Here is a 24,793-nt window from a genome sequence, read left to right on the forward strand (position 1 = left end):
ACATAGTCTTTCATGTAGACAAGGATAGGTCATGTCAAACTGTTCAAAGTGTGTTACTAGCACTAGACTTGGTTCTTCTCATGGGTAGGCTAAACCTAACTATTGACCAAGTATCAGAACGCCGGCTTAAGCGAAAACCTATGGGGGCAAGCAACCCAAAAGTTAAACTTAAGGTAGCTGCACTACTTGTAACCTTAATCAACAGGGCACTATGGATTAAAAACGGCCGGCGTTCTTCTTTAAGACCGGGACCTTGGAGCCCGACTCACAGCCATTTTTTACAGTGTATGCGCTCGACATTGTCTGATCCAATTCAAAGTGGTTCATAGGGCTCATATCTCAAAAACCAAATTATCCACAATTTACCCTGATGTGTTAGTCCACTGTGCGTAAAATGTAACATCTATGAAGCCTCTCTACTTCATATGTATTGGTTGTGCCCCAACCTTTCTGGGTAGATGTCTTCCAAACATTATCTCAGGTGTTACACATTGTTGAGATAGGCAAGAATATTGCAACTTTTCATTGTAAAAAAATCTTGTTCTTAGGAGAATGTGAAATGTATATTTCTTGTTTTCGTAGGGAAAAGTATGATATTTTTAATAAGACAGGCAAGGTAACAAGTGACCTTTAATATTAAGGTAGAATCACTAAAAGTGTTGTATTCAAGTTTTTATCCTGAAATATATACATAATTGTGAATTCATAAGGCCTCTCTGAAAAGGCATGCCTGGGCTTGTCCTGGGACAGGTCAGGGGTGAGAGAGACAAGGGGGGCAGTGGGTCCTTGAGCTGGACACACACACCCTCATTTTTCCCCCCACCCTCTCTCCTCCTAATACACACACCCACTCTCTCTGTCTTCAGACAATTTAAGGCCAGGGTTTTGAGCAAGAAGGTCTGCTGGTTTTTGGGGAAGTTTTGACTGTTCCACTTTTTGTTCTTTTAGCATGGACGAAAGACTTAGAAGAAAAACTCGAAAGAAACACCCTGAATCTTTTTGAGTGCAAAATACTTAGAAAAATTGAGAGCAGTTATTTTTCTTTTTAAGAAGGGGAAGAAGCTCTAAACCAATTCTACTTTTTATTTTTCTGAGAGGTTTGGTAAGGGAACATTTGGGTTACTAATAGGAATTAATTGATGAACCAGGTTTGTGGAATGGCATCAAGCATCACGGTTTTAGACTGTTGAACCAACTTTTCCTGACTATTTGTGTTGCAAAATCACCATTGTTATAGGTATTTGAAGAAATTAAAATTTTTATGACTTTGGTGAAAGCTCGGCCATTTCCTCAAGGGTATTTAAAGTTGTGTAGACAGTGGACAAACATCACGGTTTTAGACTGTTGAACCAACTTTTCCTGACTATTTGTGTTGCAAAATCACCATTGTTATAAGGATTTGAAGAAATTTTAATTTATATGACTTTGGTGAAAGCTCGGCCATTTACTCAAGGGTATTTAAAGTTGTGTAGACAGTGCAAGGGAGTAGGTTTGATTTGGACATTGGTGGGGTCCGTGGGATATGAAAGTGCTTCCTAAAGTTGATAGGTTTTTTTTGTATTCGCAATGATAATTGAAAAAAAAATCAATAAATCGGCTTAATTAACATGTTTATAATGCATATCTGAATATCAAAAGAGAATATGCATTCTGTAATGTTATAGGTTAAAGCAACTAATGAAAGAAAATGAGTCAACTTAGAAGAGTTTTCAACTTTACTCTGGTGCAACTGTAAACAACATCAACAACATTGTAAATAAATATTTAGCTAACCAAGTACTGAGACGTACATCATCCCTGGCTTTAAATTTCAGAAGTTGAAATAGATTGTCAATATTTGACACAATGCTGAATCTCATGACTAACATATTAATCATCATTGAACCTCACCTGTGAATTTCCAGCCTTTCTTCCATCTCCTCCAGCCTCTCCTTCTCTAGCCTCTCCTTCATCTTCTACAGCGTCTCCTCCAGTCTCTCCTTCTCTATCCTCTCCTCCTCTATCTCCTCCAGTCTCTCCTCCTCTATCTCCTCCAGTCTCTCCACTGTCTGTCACCTGACAGAAGTATGTTGATGCATGACATATGAACAGATATATTAGGGTACATACACTCAACAAAAATATAAATGCAACACTTTTGTTTTTGCTCCCATTTTTCATGAGATGGACTTAAAGATCTAAAATTCATTCCAGATACACAATTGTACCATTTCTCTCAAACATTGTTCACAAATCTGTCTAAATGTGTGATAGTGAGCACTTCTGCTTTGCTGAGATAATCCATCCCACCTCACAGGTGTGCCACATCAAGATCCTGATCTGACATCATGATTAGTGTACAGGTGTGCCTTAGACTGTCCACAATAAAATGCCACTCTGAAATGTGAATTTTTTTGCTTTATTGGGGGTCTGGGGACTCAGAACCAGTCAGTATCTGGTGTGACCACCATTTGCCTCATGCAGTGCAAAACATCTTCTTCGCATAGAGTTTATCAGATTGTCAATTGTGGCCTGTGGAATGTTGGTCCACTCCTCTTCAATGGCTGTGCGAAGTTGCTGGAGACGGCTTATGGTGGAGAAATGAACATTCAATGCACGAGCAACAGATCTGGGGCCGGTTTCCCAAAGCCTTCGTAGAGCCTTCTTAACGCTACGTCATTCGTAACCCCTACGTAGAGTTCCTACTTAACATTTCGCCTGTTTCCCCAAACCTTCTTTGCTACGAATCTCTTTCGTACGTCCTACGTTGGTAAGGTTGGTCTGGAGCGCCTGCAGAGCCTTCTTAGCTCTACCGTAGGGATGTTTCAGCTCTCATTTGTGTCATTTAACTAATACATCTGACTGTATTTCATATCAAACGGACACAGCGATGACTGTATTAAATAACAAACTGTTAAAAACGATAACTGTATATAGCGTACATTTCACATTTAAAGTAAGCTATATATTTTAGCAGAATACCATTCACTCTGATTCACAAAGTGTTCAAACTATAAGTAGCCTACATAGTCATCTAACTGACTTGACAATCAGCATTAACTGATTGGATGCGATGTCCGTCAATATGAAAATAGGCTACTTTATACGTGATACACTACAGCCTACAGTCGGATCGTTTTTATCAGTTTGATATTTAATACAGTCATCGCTGTGTCCCTTTGATATGAAATACAGTCAGATGTATAAGTTTAATGACAAGTGAAGTCCCTGCGATCGCTGTGGCATCGCCAGAGATAGGCTTGGCTACTACAGACCCCCACATTTCCTTCCGTAAGCACCATGCGTAAAACGGACACGAGTGACATCCCTGTTGCGCATGGAACTGCCACAAGTCATTCATGAAGAAAATAATTGATGGAAACAATCTTAATCTCCTCCGCTGTTTCTATATTTTTCTATAGCCTAGGCTACCTTTTTTAAATCAGTAGGCCTATAGGCTATGGTAATACGTTCGACCAAGGTTAACACTAGAACCATCGCACTGCGGAGCTGTCAGCTGAGCCGGCTCAGCTGACAGCTCCGCAGTGTGCGTCGGATTCTCCGCCTCAAAACATGTAAACGTGTGAAAAAATTAATGAATAATCAATTAAAGCTTACCTTAAAATAAGTGTGCCATGTTACTGTTTATTGTATTTAGGATTTTAGCTCATTTGGACGCTGTTTGGGCCGTCTGTTTTTATTGATATAGGCCATTGGCGATATTATATCTACTTTCAGTTTCCTTACTGACCCACCACGAAACGTGATTATTGTTCTTAAAGATACTTAGATTATAAAGCAAGAGGTGTTAAATAAATGTTTTGGTTTAGAAGGATTTCTAGTAATCTTTTATTCGCAAAGACTTGTCATGCAGCTTCGCATGAAATAAGCAGGAAATGGAACTCTGAGCAATCGATTTCAGCAGTGTACGTACGACGTATGGAGTGTTTCTCCTAAGAGACCGTTCGGGAACCACGACTACAGAGGTAAACAACTTTGGTAAGTCATAACGTAGGAGTCTTCGTAGCTCGCTAAGAGATGACGTTATCGGGAAACCGGCCCCTGGTTGACATTCCTGCTGTCAGCATGCCAATTGCACGCTCCCTCAATGCTTGTGGCATCTGTGGCATTTTGCTGTGAGACAAAACTGCACATTTCAGGGTGGCCTTTTATTGTGGACAGTCTAAGGCACACCTGTGCACTGATCATGATGTCAGATCAGCATCTTGATGTGGCACACCTGTGAGGTGGGATGGATTATCTCAGCAAAGCAGAAGTGCTCACTATCACACATTTAGACAGATTTGTGAACAATGTTTGAGAGAAATGGTACAATTGTGTATCTGGAATGAATTTTAGATCTTTAAGTCCATCTCATGAAAAATGGGAGCAAAAACAAAAGTGTTGCGTTTATATTTTTGTTGAGTGTATTTTCAGATGCATAGCCTACTATCATGCAACTCCAGAGTTAGAAGGATTTTGTGTATTTGGGTTTAAAGGGGCTTTAAAATGTTTGACAGCAAATCCTGCAGTGGCATGGAGGTACACTGCTGAACAAAGAACAGTATAGCTTGACCTTGTTCCACCCCCAAATCCTGACACTGATCAGCTCCCCTACCTCCACATCACCCATGGCTGTCTGCTGTGTGTGGTGGCGGTAAACAGGGCCTGGTTGGGCTCTGACAACTATAAACAGTGGTTGAACTTGGAGAGCTGCTGTCTTTTAAACAGCAGTGTTGTTCGTCATGTTAGCGTTAACAGGGGCACGTGGTAGTTTTCCCCACCAGTCACTCCGTAATAACACACTTTCATGCACTCACCAAAAAATAATGGATGATGTTGATGTAAGGAGAAATTATGGGTTATGTCGGCATATCCATTGTGGGAAACTGTAAAGGAAATATGTAACACACACACACATCAAAAAATGCATGTGGAGACATGCTTTACATACACACACACACACAGCCTTGTCTTTGTCACATTGTAAGGCCACAAGACCAGCCCATGCTTTCTGGGGACCACCCTTTCTGAAGGTTTTAGAGCACTGAAAAAAATCAGGCAGAATCCTGGAGTGGACATGAACAAGGATGTCACTTCAAATTATCAATTAGACAAAGTAAAGTTCCTTCACCTGACTAGGAACCTCTTCATGGGGACTTTTCTGGTTTTTAGTAATAAGTGGGGCAATATACACACACTGTCTGGTATTTATTATATCCTGGGCTCCACTTAACACACATGTATGTTTAACTTACTTTGTGGAATCACTTACCACCTTTGACTGTCAAAGTAAGGGCTGTGCTGTTTAACCATGATATTAATCTGCTGCAGTTTGGTAATGTGTGTCAAAATGTAGGTTATGTTACGTAATTTAAGTATAATTGTACTGTATAGTACTGATGAAGCATCGATAATTATTTAGGCTACTACAGAGTTATATAAATAGTCTTTTAAACCAGTGTGACACCTGCATAGATAGCCTATATAGAGGGTGATTTATATTTTGTTGTGAAATTGTGTAAACAAGTAAACATGAACAGCCAGAGTGTTTAACAAAAAGTTTACTCAACTACAACCATGTCATTGTGACTCAGGCAATAAAATCCTCTTATTAACTGCACAAAAAAGTATCATCTTTTAAGTTAATCGTTATTACAGGCCACAAGTCCCAAAAGTAAGAACACTATACTGACACGCACTTACACACCTGTGCGTGTCAGTATAGTATATAATAAAACAACCATGATTGTATTGCATGATCACATTTCAGAAGATAAAACAACCATGATTGTATTGCCCATGGGCAATACAATCATGGTTGTTTTATTCTATTAGTTGAAAACCTTTACTTGATGGTTACAGGAACAACCATTCATTTCAAGTAACCTAATTAAGGTATCAAAACATTTCAAACAAAAATGCCAATGGCTGTTGGACATAACAGCAAATTAAACGGTCACATTGTACCAAAAACTTAAAAATACTAAGCCCCAGGCTTTCAAATATCATTCATTCATGTTGTGTGGGTGAAAGGGGGGGGGGGGGTACCACTGTGCCGCCCCGCGCTTTCAAATATCGAGTGTCATATTTTAACAAGAACACTGAGCAGTATCCAAATACTGATTCTCTTGCAAACGGCAGTTATCCACAAACGGATATGATTTAACATGTAACACAACAAGCATAATAACATAACATTTATGTCAACGACATAAAGTTATTACTTCAAACTTTTTTCTTGAGAACAGTGATTCGATTCTTAATGTAGAATTTTATGGCAGACCAATTTCTGTCTTTGAGAGCTACTTTCTCCAGCTTAAGGCACTTATCACAGTCACTCTTCCCTGGGACACAGCATGAAGTGATGAAGGACATCAGGTGCTTCTCAACAGCAAGGATCTCCTTTTTATCCCACACCTTTCTCTTGATAGGTGGACGACCTGTATAGCAAGAGAATAGAAAAGTCAATAAAGACAAATTTTAAGAGTTTGACAGCAGAAGGGAACATATTTTGTTGCTTACTTAATAAAATACTTACAAGACCCGTCAGGTCACAAATGACTCAGCTAGTATCAGCTTGTTTTAAGTGCTGTATGGATGAAGATACACTGGTACATGTGCTATGGTCATGCCTTAAGATTAATTAATTTTGGATGTAGATTCAGTTACATTGTCAGTATCATAAAGAGGCAATTTGTGCTCTGTTCCAAGTATTTGCTTCTAGCCCTGCATACAGTAGTGCAAGCAAGAACTGTAACCTATGCATCAAAGAGAAAATGTTCATTATATATAGGCCAGATCTATCTTCACTAAACAAACGCAACAAACTGGTGTCATCTTGCAGGTATAGATGAAAAGCATTGTTGTCCAGCACGTGATAGGCCAACCTGTACACGCCCCCACCCCCTACGTACATGCACTGTAAGCATATATTGAATGTCGGTCGAATGTTTCAATAAATCCCCCGAGGAGTGGTGTGAGCCATGAAACAGGTCTGTTGGGATAAAATAACCTTGTGTATTTTTTATTTATACGTATAGATATCTAGATAGGTAGATAAAATAAATACGGAGCCGAAAGTTTGAAACAATCAACTTTACCTCTGTCCCTTTTTGATGACTGGCGGTGAGAGGCTTGTGGAGGTGTCATGGTGCCTTGCTGTGGTGCTGTATCCCTTTGGCTGAGGTCTGGCATTGTCGTCTCTTCCATCTGGATGTGACTTGACTCCTCTCCTCTGAAAACCAAGACAAAACAAGTGACAAAAACTAATATTAGTCGTCACATCACAGTAAATTTGGCCTCAGGGCCAAACTGGGCATACTTTAAACAGATTGATATTGGCTAAGTCCGATCCCTTCTTTAATGTATTCTATGGTGTTTGGCCACCTCAGCCTGCTTGTATTGCTGCTCTCTTTTACAACAAAGTTCTACAATGGGAGAATTTCACTGCATAAAGTGGAAATCAATGTGTAAATAATTTGGATGCACTGGTTGGTGAGTTCTGATAGAGGTTGCAGAAATTCACTGAACTTGATGGCAGTAATTAATTAGTAGAGCAGTGCACAAAAATCAGCTAGCAGCGTATCATGTTTAGCCATATCAAATAATTATAATTTATGACTCACGTCAACTTAACATTTGTGACCCAGGATCCAATTATTCAATATTAGCTCAAAAAAGTTAAAAATAAGATCTGTCAGATACATATTAAAAAAACATTATTGTAAGTATAAGAATCAGATTCAGTATCGGTAGATACCCAAAATTAAAATGGATACTTGATCGTGACATCCCTACAGTAAATGGATAGCCTTCAATACATAAACATGATCACATTTCAGAAGATACTTACCTTCTGAGCCTGAATCACACACCACCTCTGTGTCGCTGTCAAGGTGCACATTCTCTGTGAGTTAGTGGGGGATTGGAAGAGGGGTAGAAGGGAAGAAAATGACTGTTAGCGGAAGCCGAATGCAATCTTCTGATTCTGAGATGTTCCAATAATGCCCAAGAAAAACACAAGACATAATATATAATGTAGATAAGCAAATTTGCCTTTATGCACAACAGTAGGCGACTGTGGCTCAGTTGGTAGAGCGGGTCGGCCGATGATCAAAGGGTTGGAGGTTCGATCCCCGCCCTGCCACCTGTGTCATAGTTGTTGTGTCCTTGGGCAAGACACTTCACCCACCTTGCCTCGTGTGAATGTCGATAGTTAGCCTGATATCGGTGTGTGAATGTGTGTGTGAATGGTAACGTGGGAAAGGAAAACAGGTCTCCCTTGCAAAAGAGTCTTCGGTCTCAATGGGATTTACCTGTATAAATAAAGGTTAAAAAAGAAAGAAAAATAATTAGTACCGTCAGGATCAATGTTGATTTCATCCAGGGTCTTGCCTTTGAACTCTGCCATGCGTCCCTGTTCCAGAGCCATAAGAACTTTGCTTACTTTAGCAAGTTGGAGGGTGCCTTCTGGAAGTCTGTAGAACTGACGATGCACTCTTATATCATGACCAAGAAAATCAGCTAACTGATCCAGCTCTGTATTACTGAGGTTGAGAACTTGAGACAGAGTTCCTGTTTGTTTGCGCAGTTTTGTAGAGGTGAGACTTTCAGGACTTTTGGCACCACAGATCTTGGCATAGTATCGAAGGCAAGCAGACCCACTAGGGATGTCCATGGTTAACTGGTTAACCGTTAAGAAGATCTTTAACCGGTTAATACTAAAGGTTAAATGTAGGGGTGTAACGGTACACGTATTTGTACCGTACCGTGACGGTACAGGCACGTATTTGGTGTTACAGAGGTGGACCGCGGTCCGTATGTGGCGTACATAGCGTTATGGCGAATGTACATTCTTGTTTTGCGGTGTGGAACTTAAAACTTGTGGTCGGAGTTCCCCCCGGACCATTTAGCCTGCGGCTCAGCTCGCACGTGCGCAGTAGCAGCCAGCGATAATGAGAGTCTATTATCTCCATGGTGAGCATGAGAGTCAGGCAGTGTTAGCAACTTAGCCGCTATATTCAGCGACTTTTCAGACCGCTCTGGCGACTCTTTTTTTAAAAAAGCCACCAGCGACCAATCTAGCTACTTTTTCTGGTGTTATTGGTGACTTTTGGAGACCCTGTGCTGTCGCTAAAGCATGTATCGCTCTTAACACTTCTAAACGAGCAGCGGCCAGCGGGTGCTCAACGGCCACTCCCCCCGGTCCCACAGCACTGACAGGCGGCCGAGTCCTCACGCAGCAGTCCCTCCCAGCTGCGGTCAGGGCAGGAGATACACACCTCTCCGCTCTAGTGTTCCGTTTGCATCACTATTAGCAGTAGCAGCGTCCCCCCCCCCCCTCTTTTACAGTCTATGAGTAGTGCAAGTCAAAATGATACAGTGCTTTCGAACAGAGAGCGAACTGCATGGCTAAAGACAACAAGAAACCGGAGCGCGCAGGCATCCCCCTGTCATTCAAATCCCGTTTGAGGGATAATTTCGGATTCCAGGTGAATTATGAAAACAGTGATAGACGTGTGGAACAATGTCGGCACACAGGTTATTGTTTCACCGCGATCGCTTATGTAGGAGGCAACACGTCGAACATGCATACGCATTTGAAAAGGCACCATCAGGTGTTTGGCTACTCTCACCATTACTGTGAAGAAAGACGAGCTGGGCAAAACCCAGACATTATTTTCTTTTTTATACTGAATACAAACAAGCTGTCATTTAATTAATGCTGCAGTAGCACTTTTATTTGATAATTTTTATATTTATAAGAGCACTTTAGAGTTTAAGAGAGCTGCAGCAATATTTTATTTTTTTCAAAGAGACCCTTAAAGTTGACATACCCTTTGTTTACACCAGCTTACAGAGCCTGCTGAGCATTAACACTATATTTTTTCATTGCAATTTTAGTTTATGCTGCACCTACACTGGTATTTAATAAGTATTTTATTTATTGGAGAATTGCAGCAGTATTTTTATATTTGTTATGCATTTTATTTATATCAATCAATCAAACTTTATTTATATAGCACTTTTCATAGAATCAAATGTAACGCAAAGTGCTTAATACAACTCCCCCCCACACCCCCCACCCAGAGATATGCATACATGCAAAAACATTCCCCCTCCCACCCATCCATACCCCAAAATAAGAAATTAATTAAAAACAGGAAGGAAACTGCGCTGAGGAAACGCCATCATCAGAGAGAAAACACTAGAGACTGTAAAACTAAAACAATTCAAAATAAATAAATATTACTGTCAGCTAGTTACTGTCAGCTAAAGATGTTCATTCTCCGTTAACTATGAACCGTACCGTACTGTACCGTACCGTGACTTCAAAACCGAGGTACGTACCGAACCATGACTTTAGTGTACCGCAGTGTCACCAAGGTTGCGTTCCGAATCGCATACTCTTTCTTTTTTCTATTCTACATACTACATCCGACGATAAAAAGAATCTAGTTAGGATGCAGTAGACATACTATTGGGACATACTTTTCTCTCTTATTTCATCATAACATTGCGCCTTGATCTTGCCTCTTGCTTTTATATCCGTCGCATCCCCGTTTGTTTTCATAACATGGACCTATAGGCTTCGTCGATGTTACGTCACTTCACGTGCGCACTGGATTGTGGGTCAGAATCGCCCAAATAGGATGCACTTTTCAACACTAACAATCTTGGCCGCATGAAGTAGACCATCCGGGTATTCTAACCATCCTAAATCTGGCCACAAGAATCGGGACATCCTAAATCTTTTTTCTACATACTATATAGTAGAAAGTATGCGATTCGGAACGCAACCCAAGTCTCACGCTTTGGCCGTGAGACACACGCATATCAACCAGTTCACACGCTCACAAGCCACACCTCCAATTTCTCACGCAGAGAAATGAATCCCCGTAATATATATTTTTTTTTGGTACTTTTACTTTGAAAGTCTTATTTTGAAAAGCTAAACGGACTGAGTTCCGTGACATCCTCTTTCTGCCATGCTTTCTGCATGCGCGGTGTCTTTATAGGTCCATGGCCGTGTGCAGCCATGGACCTATAAAGAAAGTGTGCAGCCCGTAGCCGCAGCAGCCACTTGGCAAACCACCACGGCCACGCCCCCCTGCGTTACACTACAAAACTAATAAAAACCCTCCGCCTCCCAGTCCCGCCCTTTGTTCAAATTATATGGAAAATTAATGACAACAAGGACGCCGGTATTAAATGAACAAAGAGGTAAGAACACCTTAATTCAAATCAGTCACTTCACTTGATATATTCAAGCTTGTTTTGCATTATGTTATTGGGCTGGTTGACACACCAACACATTTTTGTTCTAAAATGTTGTCAACATTAATTGAATGAATGTATTGAGTAACTAAGCTTAGAGGTTACTGTGGGAAAAATATGTTCTGAGAAGACATCAAGTGTCATAGATTTAATATAATAATGGTGAATTGAAATTGGATAATTGGATAATAATAATAATAATAATAATAATAATAATAATAATAATAATAATAATAATAATACATTTTATTTATATAGCGCTCTTCTCTCACTCAGAGCGCTTTACAAAAACAAAACAATAAACAAACAAAAATAACATGTAGAGTTGGGTTGGTGGGTGAACTAGGGGCAGGCAGAGGAGAAGAGATGGGTCTTGAGTTTGGACTGGAAGATGGTGAGGGACTCCGAGTCACGGATATGTTGGGGGAGGCTGTTCCAGAGCCTGGGAGCTGCCCTGGAGAAAGCTCTGTCACCAAAGCTGCAGAGTTTAGATGTGTGGGTGGAGAGGAGACTGGCTGAGGAGGATCTGAGGGCCCGAGGGGGTTGATAGGGGGAGAGAAGGTCAGTGAGATATGGGGGGGCCAGATGGTTGAGGGCTTTGTAGGTGAGGACCAGGAGTTTGTAATTAATCCGGAAAGAAATGGGGAGCCAGTGGAGCTTTTTGAGGACTGGGGTGATGTGGTTCCACGAGTTGGTGTGAGTGAGGAGACGGGCAGCTGCATTCTGGACACGTTGGAGTTTGTTGATGGAGGTGGTGCTGATGCCGGCGAGGAGTGAATTACAATAGTCAAGGCGGGAGGAGATGAAGGCATGGATGAGTCTTTCAGCAGCATGGGGTGTGAGGGAGGATCTAATCTTTGCAATATTACGGAGGTGATAGAAGGAGGTTTTGACAGTGTGACAGATGTGGGGTTCAAGGGAGAGGGTGGGATCAAAAATAACCCATACAATGTTGAATAGGCCTACATATAGAATAATTACCTTTATTACAGTTTAACCAAATGTTTTAACAATAGGCTACAGGAGATATTTGAAAGCACTACACATGCATTGTAGGCTATTCAATTAAATTTGTGTCAGCGAAACCGTGAATGTTCTCTTTTACTTTACATAAAAATGAATGCAGAAAAGGCACACATTGCTTCATAAAAATTCACCAGAATGCAGGAAATTAAGTGTTTAATGCTAAAAAAATTCTGGGGGGGACCCCCAGACCCCCACTTACAATATGTCCACACCTAATGTTTAATTAAAACCTGTCCTACGACTTTGCAATTCATGAATTCGTTTATTTTAATACGATTTTTGACGTTTTATCACATTTTCCAATTGTCTTTTATTTCTGATTTATTATGAACAATATGTAAACTTGCAGGACACTAGCAAAAATTATTGGGTGGGAAAGAGGACACGGTTTTGGGTCCCTCGGCCAAAAAATCTCACTCCAAACTTTTGGTGAAACTTGGCAGCCCTGGTGTACCGTTACACCCCTAGTTAAATGGTTAAACAAAAATATATATCTTAATTTCTCTGAAATCCGGACTCTTATTTTGATATCGCTAAACCGGATGTAAGAATGCCAACTGTCGGTAAAGAATGAAATGAGTCGTGTAGGCTACGCTCAACTTTATAATAAGTCCATGGTACGCTCCCAGTCACAACTTATGGTCACAACGCTCCCATGTCATATGTTTGTATAATTTAATTAACAGCGTGGGCTCCCGCTAGCTTAACATAGTGCTAGCATTAGCCTTCTTGAGGTGGATGCTGTACTGCATCTATCACCATCTCAGTGAGTGTGTGAGGGAGTGACAGAAAAGCCAGGCAGTGAGTGCGCGCCCCCTGCACAGACACAGGTCTGCCATGATTGTGTGCCAGGATCAATAGCGAAAATCTGTCATAAACAAAAGCGTTAAGGATCATTATGCAGTGCTGATAACATCGGAGCTTATCAATATTACGGTCTTTCAAAATGTTGCCCCGTGCTCAGCACTACTTAGCACCGGGTTTCAGTGGGCTACCCATCCCCTAAGCCTGTGTGTGTGTGTGTGTGTAAATGTCCCTTTTCAGTCACTTATTGCACTTTCTGCTCCTACATTCGCATACCAGGGTTCTCAACTTTTGGAAATTGTTTAGAGTGAGACAGAAGCGGACTTCCCATGCGAGCGCGCGAGCAAAATTTTACTGTGTGTTTATTTATTAATTTAAAGCATAATAATGGTTTTTAACACAAGTTCAGTTCAATATAATTTATTTGTTTTAGTTAAAATATAGCCTATTGTAGTAATTTTATGATGAAAGTATAACTGGATTAATACCAAATGCCAGACTAGTGAGATGGGTGTAGTTATTTCAGTAAAACTCTTAGTTCAGTTCAGCAAATATGGATACTGGATATTACTGATGCTCGCTGTTGTAGCTTTGAGTGGCAGATTTTGAGGCCTTCAGGATAGGGGTTTTCTGGCTCCCACTTGAAGCACTGTGGCTCCACACCAGCCATTTAGACCATCATAATGGAGGACAATGTTCCTTCTAGGGCTAGTCTGTTTCTGGTGCTGGTGAAGACCAACCATGGAGAAGATCTATTTTGATGTTATTTCAATCATTGAAACAATGTTATTTCAGGGTGCAAACCTGGTCATAAATCAACCAAAACCATCAGAAAACAACATTGTTTCAATGTTAATTAGATCATCGCATTAACCTTGATTCAATGTTGAATCAATGTTTGTCTGCTATCTTTTTCGGCGTCCGCATTTGAATGTGGGAGCACTAAAACCAACTTGGCCCCTCAACTAGCAGGTGAAAAATCGAAAAGCAAGTGCAAAACAAAAGCATTATTAGCTATGTCTTATGGGCTTCATGAGGGGCCTCTAAGGCCAACACACACATACAGAAATAAACTTTCTACATGTAAATTATATACTGTTCATAAAAAGTAGCTTTCCACCCTGTATCTGTTCCAATGGGCCCCTCCATCATATAACATGGGTCTGCAGACCAATCTTCTGAAATGTTTTTACAGTTGCAGAGTACTGCCTGTTTAAGAAAAATAATGTTCCTTCTGCAGCTCAAGATTTGATTTAAATCTAAATTTTCCAGATTGATTTTTCAGATTGATGCATTTTACTTTAAAACTGTACCAATTTTCTTCCAGGGGGGCATGCCCCCGGACCCCCCAACAAGGTACAGGATATCTCCCACAGTATCCCAAAATCCTGTGGGAAACACTGACTCCCTTAATATGTTTATGCCAGTAAACGTATGTATCTTTGCGGAAAAGTCAATGTAACTGACTGGATAGGGAGGGGGGCGGGGGGTCTTTAAGAGTCTGGGCCTATTATCTCATAATCCGTCTATGAACCAACTAGTTTCCACAATCTTTTTTATTTTTGCGGGGAGCATGCACAAGCATTATTCATAGAAAAAAATAAATGTGGGGGGCCCCACACAGGGTCTTGAAACGGGCCCCGAGATCGTTAGGACCGCCCCTGCACGCTTGTCGTGTAGCCTGACGAAACGCTGCGCCTTCTCTCTGCCCGCTCGGCTCTCGCAGAATGCATTAGTGGGCGCAACAAACGCCACGGCCCGTGTGAAACGGCCTTAACTACTGAACGAAGGAAATCAAATGAGTTTTTCCCCAAAAAACGGGACAAATTGTGTCCCGGGAGAGATTTTTCTTTCCTCGGGACAGCTGGTGAAAAAAGAGAACAATTTCGGGAAAAACGGGACGGGTGGCAACCATAGATAGGCTAGTATAAATAAGGTGGCAACACTAGGTGATGGTGGTGAAGGCCAGGAGTTATCGAAGCTATAGGCTATAAAAAAAATTGTTTGGCAGAGTTATAATTTGCGTGAGAAATGCAAGGTGTGGCGTGGAGCGTGTGAATTGCCTGAAATTCGTGTGTCTCACTCTCATTGCGTGAGGGTTGAGAACCCTGGCATACTAGACCTCTTCTCACAACAGACAAAGGTGCCGTGTGAATGTCAAAATGTAGGCATTTAAATTGGCTACTGGTGCCTGAATTGTTTTTAAATTAATATGCCGGTCCTTGGAACAAAAAAAGGTCGGGAGCCCTGCTATAATGCTTCATGTATTTCACTATAAATAGGCTACATTAAATCTTAACGGTTAACCGGTTAATAACCGTTAATTCTGGTGGTTAACCGGTTAAAGAAAAAATTCTAAATGGCCATCCCTAAGACCCACGGTAGCAGGTAAATGCACTTGGTCTTGCAAATAAATATGCATTATCATGAGGAACCCCACATTCCTGCCGTTTGCTGACAAGCAAATCCAATTATTGTTTCATTGCTGGGGTCAAAAGCACAGGAACCTTTCTTCCCCTTTTTTCCTCTTATCTCTAGCCGCCTGAAGTGTTGACAGAGTTTATTTTCCAAGTCTGTGAGGGCTACATTCACATCTTCCTGGGGGCCCGATGGAGTTTGAGACAAATATGCAGAGAGGGGCATTTTTGACACCTCCCCAGCTCTTCGACGGTTGAACAAAATGACTTGTGTCAATGTGATCTTAGTCAGCAGTGACCATGTCTGGGACGAAGCCTCTGTTGACAATTTACTGTGACTTTGTTGTTGTTGCGCATCTAAATAAGAATGCAAGGTCTGGACGTCTTTTTTGAATGGAAGCAACAGAGGGGCATTCCACTTAGATTCCTGAAGTGTTCTCAGTGATGCAGACGATACCATTTAATTCCATCTTGTTTCATAGACTCTGCGAAATGTACGAGCATCTTTTGCTGCACTGTAGTCCTTCTGTACATTTGCACGGCTTTCAACAAGCATTGAAATCTTTGTCAAGCTATGTCCAAGTTTGAGAGCAAGACTTGGGGTCTTGTATTGATTGGTTTTACTGTCATGACCTGCCACGTGTTTCACTGCTTGAACAACATGCATGAAATTCGCAGGTTTGATGTGCTCTTCCATGGTCTTCAAAGGAGTAGTTTTCCTTGAGCATACCAGAAGCCTCCCCAGCTCTCTCAATTTCTGCCGAATGAATTCATGTTTGCCAACATCATATCCAAGCCTGTTATACAGATGCTCACCAAACTCTATGATGCATGTATCAGATTTGACTGCAGAATAAACTTCATCTTGAACCATGTTGTTTAACAGCTTCCATAACTCTACTCCAACACCAGGAGGTGGAGGAACAGCAAATGCACAAAGGGCCTGGACACGGATTTTGCCAGGTTTTTTTTGTCGAACATCAGGCCTGAACTTGCAGATCTTCATGTGCCGCCAAAGGACCTTCTTTGTGAAAAAGCCTTGGCAATATACACAATGCAGAAAATTCTGTGCTTGAGAATCCTGTTTTGGTTGCTTGCGAGGTACAAGATTTCCTAGACCAGTATTTAATACTTCAACATTGTGTGCAAAGTTGCCCCTATTTCTCAGATGTTCCAGGTGCATTCGTCTTTCTTTGGATCCTTTTGGGAACGACAGAGCCTGTGCAACCTCTGGCTTATTGAAATGAGCACGCTCCAAATGCCTCGCCATTTTTCCAACTCCTAACTTACAGTACAAACAGTATTGCTTTTTGTTATACATTCTTGTCCCGTAATCCTTTTTACAGACGGCAGGTATGGAAAGTGAACCATCAGGCACTCCATCTTCTATATGGAGGGAAGATGCACTGTCAGGAAGATTCTGATCTAGATTTGGCGTTACGTTTTCAAGTAGAACTTCAGTGTCTCCCATTTCACTCTGTTTTGATGAGTGCCCACTAGTGGTTTGTGTTCTAGGACAGGATGAATGGCTTAAACGTCGCCTTTTACATCTCACACCAGAGACTCTCTCTTTTCTTGAGCATGAGCGTCCTCTGTTCAGCACCTGCTTTGAAGAATGACTGTTCAGTTTCGTTTTTGAGAGACATACAGGTCCTTCTCATATAATTAGCATATTGTGATAAAGTTGATTATTTTCCATAATGTAATGATAATAATTGAACTTTCATATATTTTAGATTCATTGCACACCAACTGAAATATTTCAGGTCTTTTGTTGTTTTAATACTGATGATTTTGGCATACAGCTCATGAAAACCCCAAATTCCTATCTCAAAAAATTAGCATATCATGAAAAGGTACTCTAAACGAGCTCTTAACCTAATCATCTGAATCAACTAATTAACTCTAAACACCTGCAAAAGATTCCTGAGGCTTTTAAAAACTCCCAGCCTGGTTCATTACTCAAAACCGCAATCATGGGTAAGACTGCCGACTTGACTGCTGTCCAGAAGGCCATCATTGACACCCTCAAGCAAGAGGGTAAGACACAGAAAGACATTTCTGAGCGAATAGGCTGTTCCCAGAGTGCTGTATCAAGGCACCTCAGTGGGAAGTCTGTGGGAAGGAAAAAGTGTGGCAGAAAACGCTGCACAACCAGAAGAGGTGACCGGACCCTGAGGAGGATTGTGGAGAAGGGCCGATTCCAGACCTTGGGGGACCTGCGGAAACAGTGGACTGAGTCTGGAGTAGAAACATCCAGAGCCACCGTGCACAGGCGTGTGCAGGAAATGGGCTACAGGTGCCGCATTCCCCAGGTCAAGCCACTTTTGAACCAGAAACAGCGGCAGAAGCGCCTGACCTGGGCTACAGAGAAGCAGCACTGGACTGTTGCTCAGTGGTCCAAAGTACTTTTTTCGGATGAAAGCAAATTGTGCATGTCATTCGGAAATCAAGGTGCCAGAGTCTGGAGGAAAACTGGGGAGAAGGAAATGCCAAAATGCCTGAAGTCCAGTGTCAAGTACCCACAGTCAGTGATGGTCTGGGGTGCCATGTCAGCTGCTGGTGTTGGTCCACTGTGTTTTATCAAAGGCAGGGTCAATGCAGCTAGCTATCAGGAGATTTTGGAGCACTTCATGCTTCCATCTGCTGAAAAGCTTTATGGAGATGAAGATTTCATTTTTCAACAAGACCTGGCACCTGCTCACAGTGCCAAAACCACTGGTAAATGGTTTACTGACCATGGTATTACTGTGCTCAATTGGCCTGCCAACTCTCCTGACCTGAACCCCATAGAGAATCTGTGGGATTGTGAAGAGGAAGTTGAGAGACACCAGACCCAACACTGTGGATGAGCTTAATGCCGCTATCGAAGCATCCTGGGCCTCCATAACACCTCAGCAGGGCCACAGGCTGATTGCCTCCATGCCACGCCGCATTGAAGCAGTCATTTCTGCGAAAGGATTCCCGACCAAGTATTGAGTGCATAACTGAACATAATTATTTGAAGGTTGACTTTTTTGTATTAAAAACACTTTTCTTTTATTGGTCGGATGAAATATGCTAATTTTTTGAGATAGGGATTTTTGGTTTTTCTTTACTTTTTTGCCAAAATCATCAATATTAAAACAATAAAAGGCTTGAACTACTTCAGTTGTGTGTAATGAATCTAAAATATATGAAGTCTAATGTTTATCAGTACATTACACAAAATATTGAACTTTATCACAATATGCTAATTATATGAGAAGGACCTGTACATCTCTCATTTTTAGGCATTGGCCCAGGCTTGGTATCCGTTTAACTGGCTCAATAACTTCACTTGTGTCTGTATCATCAGAATGATCCGTACTAGTCTGAGGAATGTATTCCTCTCCACTGTCACCTGAGGTGTCAAAGAGCTCATCCGAATAAAATTTAATCCGGTTGACCATCTTTAAGAAAGAAAATGTAAATTAAATGTATGTCAGCTTAAATAAAGTATCTATTGTTACTCCACTCAAGATAATAACAATCAGTAATGAAATGTAAAGCCAATGTATTCATCTTTTCTCCCTCACTGTGTGTTGCTTACTTGTATGCTTTTGGTCCTCCTCAGTCTTGGGATAGTGACTTGGTCCTCTTTGGAGAGGCAATGTTCAGAGTCTGAACTTGGACTTGATATCTAGGGTGTCCGAAAGAAATGTCTTGTTAAAGTTTTGACCAATGGACGAAGAACAAAATGATATAAAGAAAGACATGAAAACGTTCGAGTGTATAAACATCACAATACCAGAAAGCTGGCATTTAGGGACACAGGATTTGTGGATGTAGCCTGAGGTTCATCAGAATCGGTGTAATTTACAAGGGAAGTAATCCTGACTTTTTTAGTTGGAGAGTGAAGTTCTGGGTCTTCTGAGCCCTATAGGAAGAAAAAAGATTTGATAACTTTCAATTTTTATTTTACTATAAATTATCAACTGGACAATCAATTAATTCACAAGTATAATAAAGTATTACTTTTGTTAAAAAAAACGTAACTATAGCTGGAAATGAAATAAAAATCATTTATACTTCATAAATTACTGAAGTCACATGAAAACATCATAACTATACTGTGCTTATAAGAAAATACTTTGACTCATACTTAACAGATTTGTTTAAATGATCAGAAACATTGGGGATGAAAAGTGACAATTTAAAAAAAAAGAATTCCACAGGTAGATACAAAAGATGATTGCCATTATTTTACTTAAAGATTTCCTCCATCTGACACAAAGCAGTTTTACTTTTGATCTGTAAGTTGTTTCTGATTTATAACATTAATAAGCTGCCTACTGTTCCCATTACAGTTAACAACAAATAAAGCTGAGGTCTGACTAGATGAACTGACCACAGACCAACAGCTGGTCTGTCTGGTAGAGAGTAAAACTGAGCTCAAGTTCAAGGATGCATGTTAATGATGGTGTTTTGTCAAGTTTAAGGAGAGAAAAATGAAGATAAGTCAACTTAAAATAGTAAAATATTACTCAGTAACCGTGGACCCCACAACTCATGAAGACCTGACACGTGTGTGTCTGACACTGGTCTTCTTAAAGCACTCTGATTGGACCAAATCTAGAAGGGGTGTAACGGTACATGTATTTGTACCGTACCGTGACGGTACAGGCACGTATTTGGTGTTACAGAGGTGGACCGCGGTCCGTTCGTGGCGTACATAGCGTTATATGGCGAATGTACAGGCTTGTTTTGCTGTGTGGAACTTAAAACTTGTCGTCGGAGTTCCCCCCGGACCATTTAGCCTCCGGCTCGGCTCGCACGTGCGCAGTAGCAGCCAGCGAATGAGAGTCTCTTATCTTTTCATTTCATTTTCCTTTATTTAACCTCGAAAGATCAATTGAGGGGTGACCCTCTTTTACAATGACGTCGAGTTTGTACATATACACAATATACAATGAGAATACATAACAAGTTTACACACACACACACACACACACAGACAACAACAATTTAAAACATTCAGATCAATTGAATGAGAGACATAATAGCCTAATTAAAACAGTTACAAGTGTAGAGGGGCTGATTCAAAATAATAATTTTAAATTGGTTAACAGTTATGAGTGTATTTATTTTAATTGTATGTTGTAGGCTGTTCCAGGAGTCAGGGGCACTATGGCTAAAAGCGGTTTTACCAAGCTCAGACCGGGCATAGGGGACATATAACATGAGCATCTCAGTTGAGCGGGTTTGATAAAGCCCATCTGAAATAAGCAGCATTTCTGTCAAATATAGTGGTAGCTTTCCAGTCAGAGCTTTATATATAAAAATATGCCAATGTGCATCACGTCTCTCCTTAAGGGAGGACCACCCAACCTTTTCATATAAAACACAATGGTGTGTATCATAAGCATCTCCTGTAATGAATCTCAAAGCAGAGTGAAATACAGAGTCTAGGAGTTTAAGGCATGAACGAGATGCATGCCGATAAACCACATCACCGTAATCAAGGACAGACATAAAAACTGCCTCAATAATCCTTTTCCTACTGAACAACGGGAAGGTGGCTTTATTCCTATAAAAATAGCCAATCTTTTGTCGGAGACGACAGACAAGATTTTTTATGTGAAATGTAAAAGAGAGTTTTTCATCTATCCAGATGCCAAGATATTTATATTCAGTGACTCTTTCAATATGAGATCCATTATTTGTGTGAATAATAAGATCATTAAAATGTGTAATTCTTGCTCTGGAAAAGCACATATATTTTGTTTTTTCTATATTAAGGACAAGCCTGAGATCCACTAGACAGTTCTGCAGGGTGTTAAAAGAGCTCTGTAGGTTCTGAACAGATTGTTGCACTGAATCAGAAATGCAATACAGTACAGTGTCGTCAGCATACAAATGGGCATGGCAGTTTTGTAGTGATGAAACAATGTTATTGATGTAAATTGTGAATAGGACTGGACCTAAAATTGAGCCCTGCGGAACACCATTTGTAACTGTTAAAAACTCAGTTTGGTAGCTTCCCAGCTTAACTGACTGCTGTCTATCAGAGAGATAGTCCCTAAACCAGCTACATGTAGAATAATCAAAACCAATTTCATGCAGCCTCTCTAAAAGCAAATGGTGATCTAAAGTATCAAAAGCTTTTGACAGATCAACAAAAAGTGCTGCACAGTGCATTTTTTTATCGATAGCTGTAACAATGTTGTCTAAGACCAAAGTGACAGCAGATATAGTACTGTGGCCTGCCCTAAAACCAGATTGAAATGGACTCAAAATGGAAGCACTGGATAAAAAGGATTTCAACTGAGTATTAATGACTGATTCTAGAATTTTTGCCAGGCATGGGAGTTTGGAAATTGGCCTGTAATTGTTAAGATCACTTTTGTCACCCCCTTTATGTAATGGAATGACGTGAGCTTTTTTCCAGACTTTAGGAACAATACCAGAAGAGATGGAAAGATTAAAAATATGGGTTATTTGTTTTGATATGATAAGTGCAGAGAGATTTATTGAAAATGGGTCCAAATTGTCCTCTCCCATGTACTTCCTGGGGTTGATGGCAAGAAGCGCATCTACAACAATACTTGTTGGGACTTGAACAAGGCTGAAAAGAGGAGTTTTAGAGACAGGTGGTATGCTATTTTTATTTCTCGTGGTGGTAGGCGTAGAAGGCGTAGATACTCCATTGTGAAAGAGTTTACCAGCAGCTATAAAGTGTTTATTGAAAGCTAAACCAATTTCTTTCTGATCATTTAAAATATGATCATTTATTTTTAACTGACTGGGAACAGTGCTAGAATTGTTTTTGTTATAATTCACAGCCTTCCAAAATAGTGCAGGGTTGGAGTAGCAGTTTGAAATTAGTTCGAGGTAGTAGTCTGATTTAGCTTTCCTAACCATGGATATGCACCTATTTCTGATTTGTCTGAAAGCAGTCCACTTGGAGTTTTCACCAGAGCGTCTAGCTAGGGACCATGCTTTATTTCTCTCTGCAAATATATCGGACAATTCATTTGTGAACCAGGGGTTTGATCTATTTTTTACTCTGTGCTTTTTAAGGGGTGCATGCTTGTTCAAAATGGAGGAGAAAGTATTGGTGAAAAATTCTAAGGCCAATTCCACATCAGATATTTCACTTGTGAGATGAATGTCACTTTGATAGAGTTCATTTAAAAATGCTTGCTCGTTAAAACCTTTAAAATTACGCTTAATGATGATTTTGGGTTGAGATTTTTTAAGATGAATACTTCTGATACAGGCCACCGGGCAGTGATCACTGATTCCAAGCTCAAAGACACCAGCAGAAACTATTTTATTGCTTTGATTTGATAATATTAAATCGATCAAAGTTGATTTTGCTGGGTTTTTTAGATTTGGTCTTGTGGGCTCAGTTATTATTTGTGTAAGATTTAGGTTGCTACATATTTCTTTAAAAGGTTCAGAGGCACCAGAAAGCCAGTCAATGTTAAAATCACCCATCATAATGACCTCTCTATTTACATATGGAGAGATTATCTCCATGGTGAGCATGAGGGTCAGGCAGTGTTGCTAACTTAGCAACTTTGTCGCTATATTTAGCGACTTTTCAGACCCCTCTGGCGACTCTTTTTTCAAAAAAAGCGACCAGCGACCAATCTAGCCGCTTCTTCTGGTGTTATTGGTGACTTTTGGAGACCCTGGCTGTCGCTAAAGCATGTATCGCTCTTAACTTCTAAACGAGCAGCGGGTGACTCCGCGGCCACTCCCCCCGTCCCAGAGCACTGACAGGCGGCCGAGTTTTTTTTTTTTTTTTTCAATATTTTATTTTTCAATTTTTCAATTTTACAACAGTAACAAGACAAACAAAACAGAACATGTCACCACATACTGTAGAGCAACATTTTGCGGCTGCCAGTTTAAAAAAAAAAAAAAAATATATATCATTAGTCTCTCAGACCTACATACATAGACACAACACACTTATTCACACAGTTAGAAATCTCTATGGGGATGGAGTAATCTGGCACAGAGACAAAAAAGGGCCCCAAATTCTCAAAAAGAGTTTGTTCTTCAGATTATTCTTATTAAGGCGCAATCTCTCCATCTGTATAACGGACATCATATCCTTAAGCCATTGTTTAAAGCATGGTGGGCGGGTGGACTTCCAAACCAGCAGAATGAGCTTCTTAGCAACCAGCATTGCTAGTTGCAGAGCAGCTTGTAAATCATGTGACAACCCAAAAGTTCCTGTAGAGCAACCAAAAATAGCAAGCACATGATCCGGCAGAATGTCTCTGGAATAGGCTTTTGAAAGCCACTTGAAAATCTCAGTCCAGAAATTGTGAAGTGCAGGGCAGAACCAGAAAAGATGTGCCAGTGACCCTTCAGCTGAAAGGCATTTGTCACATGTAGGAGACACTGATGGGAATATGCGGTTCAGTTTGGTTTTTGAATAATGCAGTCTGTGCATCACTTTGTACTGGATTAGCCTGTACCGCGAGTTAATAGAACAATAATGAATCCGAGACATAGCTTCCTCCCAGAACTCTATTGTTATATCTGAATTCAGATCCTTAGCCCATGCTTCCCTTATATGTTCTGAGGACACCACAGTCGAAAAACAATTCACAAATTTTGATACCAGCTGCTCAGAATCTGGCGGGAGCAAAATATTCTCAATAAAAGGGTGAATGATGGGTGAAGACTCAAAGTGTGGAACATTCTCTTTAAGATAATGCCTAGCCTGAAGGTAACGGAAGAAATGAGAGTTTGGCAGTTTAAATTTGGTGCTTAATTGCTTAAATGACGCAAACCTGCCATCAATGTACAGGTCTGAAAATTTATTAATACCGCTGTCTTTCCAGACCGTGAACACAGCATCTGACTGTCCAGGCTTGAAAAGATGGTTTTGGCAAATGGGAGCATAAACAGAAACACTGAGGGGCCGGCAAGCAGTTTTAATCTGATTTAATATTCGTATGGAATTCTTTAGTGTGAAGTTTTTCTGAAATGACTTATCTACCGGGGCGGGCCTTGAAAAAAGGAGGGCAGGTAGTGAAGAGCTTTTGACAGCAGAAGCTTCTAACTGTAACCATGAGGGAATGTTTTCCGTCTCTGTACCGTTCCAGTAGACAAGAGCCCTGGAGTTAGCCGCCCAATAATAATGTCTGAAAATGGGAAGACCTAAGCCTCCTTTTTTGAGGGGTTTATGAATATGAGCCTTTGCTATTCTATGTGATTTATAACCCCATATAAAAGGCAGGATGATAGAATCAAGCTTCTTAAAAAAAGATGCGTTCAAGTATAGGGGCAGGTTCTGGAAAAGA

The 24,793-nt window shown here is 40.6% G+C and overlaps 1 long non-coding RNA gene across 1 annotated transcript in view; it reads right to left on the reverse strand.

Moving 5' to 3' along the window:
* Window positions 1–5,636: 5,636 nt before the first annotated feature.
* Window positions 5,637–24,793, reverse strand: part of LOC307254808 — a 31,755-nt gene continuing 12,598 nt past the window's right edge. Inside the window, exons 2-7 of the long non-coding RNA XR_013845001.1 lie at window positions 19,276–19,404; window positions 19,078–19,167; window positions 8,038–8,297; window positions 7,835–7,888; window positions 7,083–7,216; window positions 5,637–6,422 (exon numbers count right to left, since the gene is read on the reverse strand). This is a non-coding gene — a long non-coding RNA (uncharacterized lncRNA). The remainder of the gene's footprint in view (window positions 6,423–7,082; window positions 7,217–7,834; window positions 7,889–8,037; window positions 8,298–19,077; window positions 19,168–19,275; window positions 19,405–24,793) is intronic.

The sequence above is a fragment of the Ammodytes marinus genome, assembly GCF_949987685.1.
Source record: "Ammodytes marinus genome assembly, chromosome: 8".
Taxonomy (NCBI): Eukaryota; Metazoa; Chordata; class Actinopteri; order Uranoscopiformes; family Ammodytidae; genus Ammodytes; species Ammodytes marinus.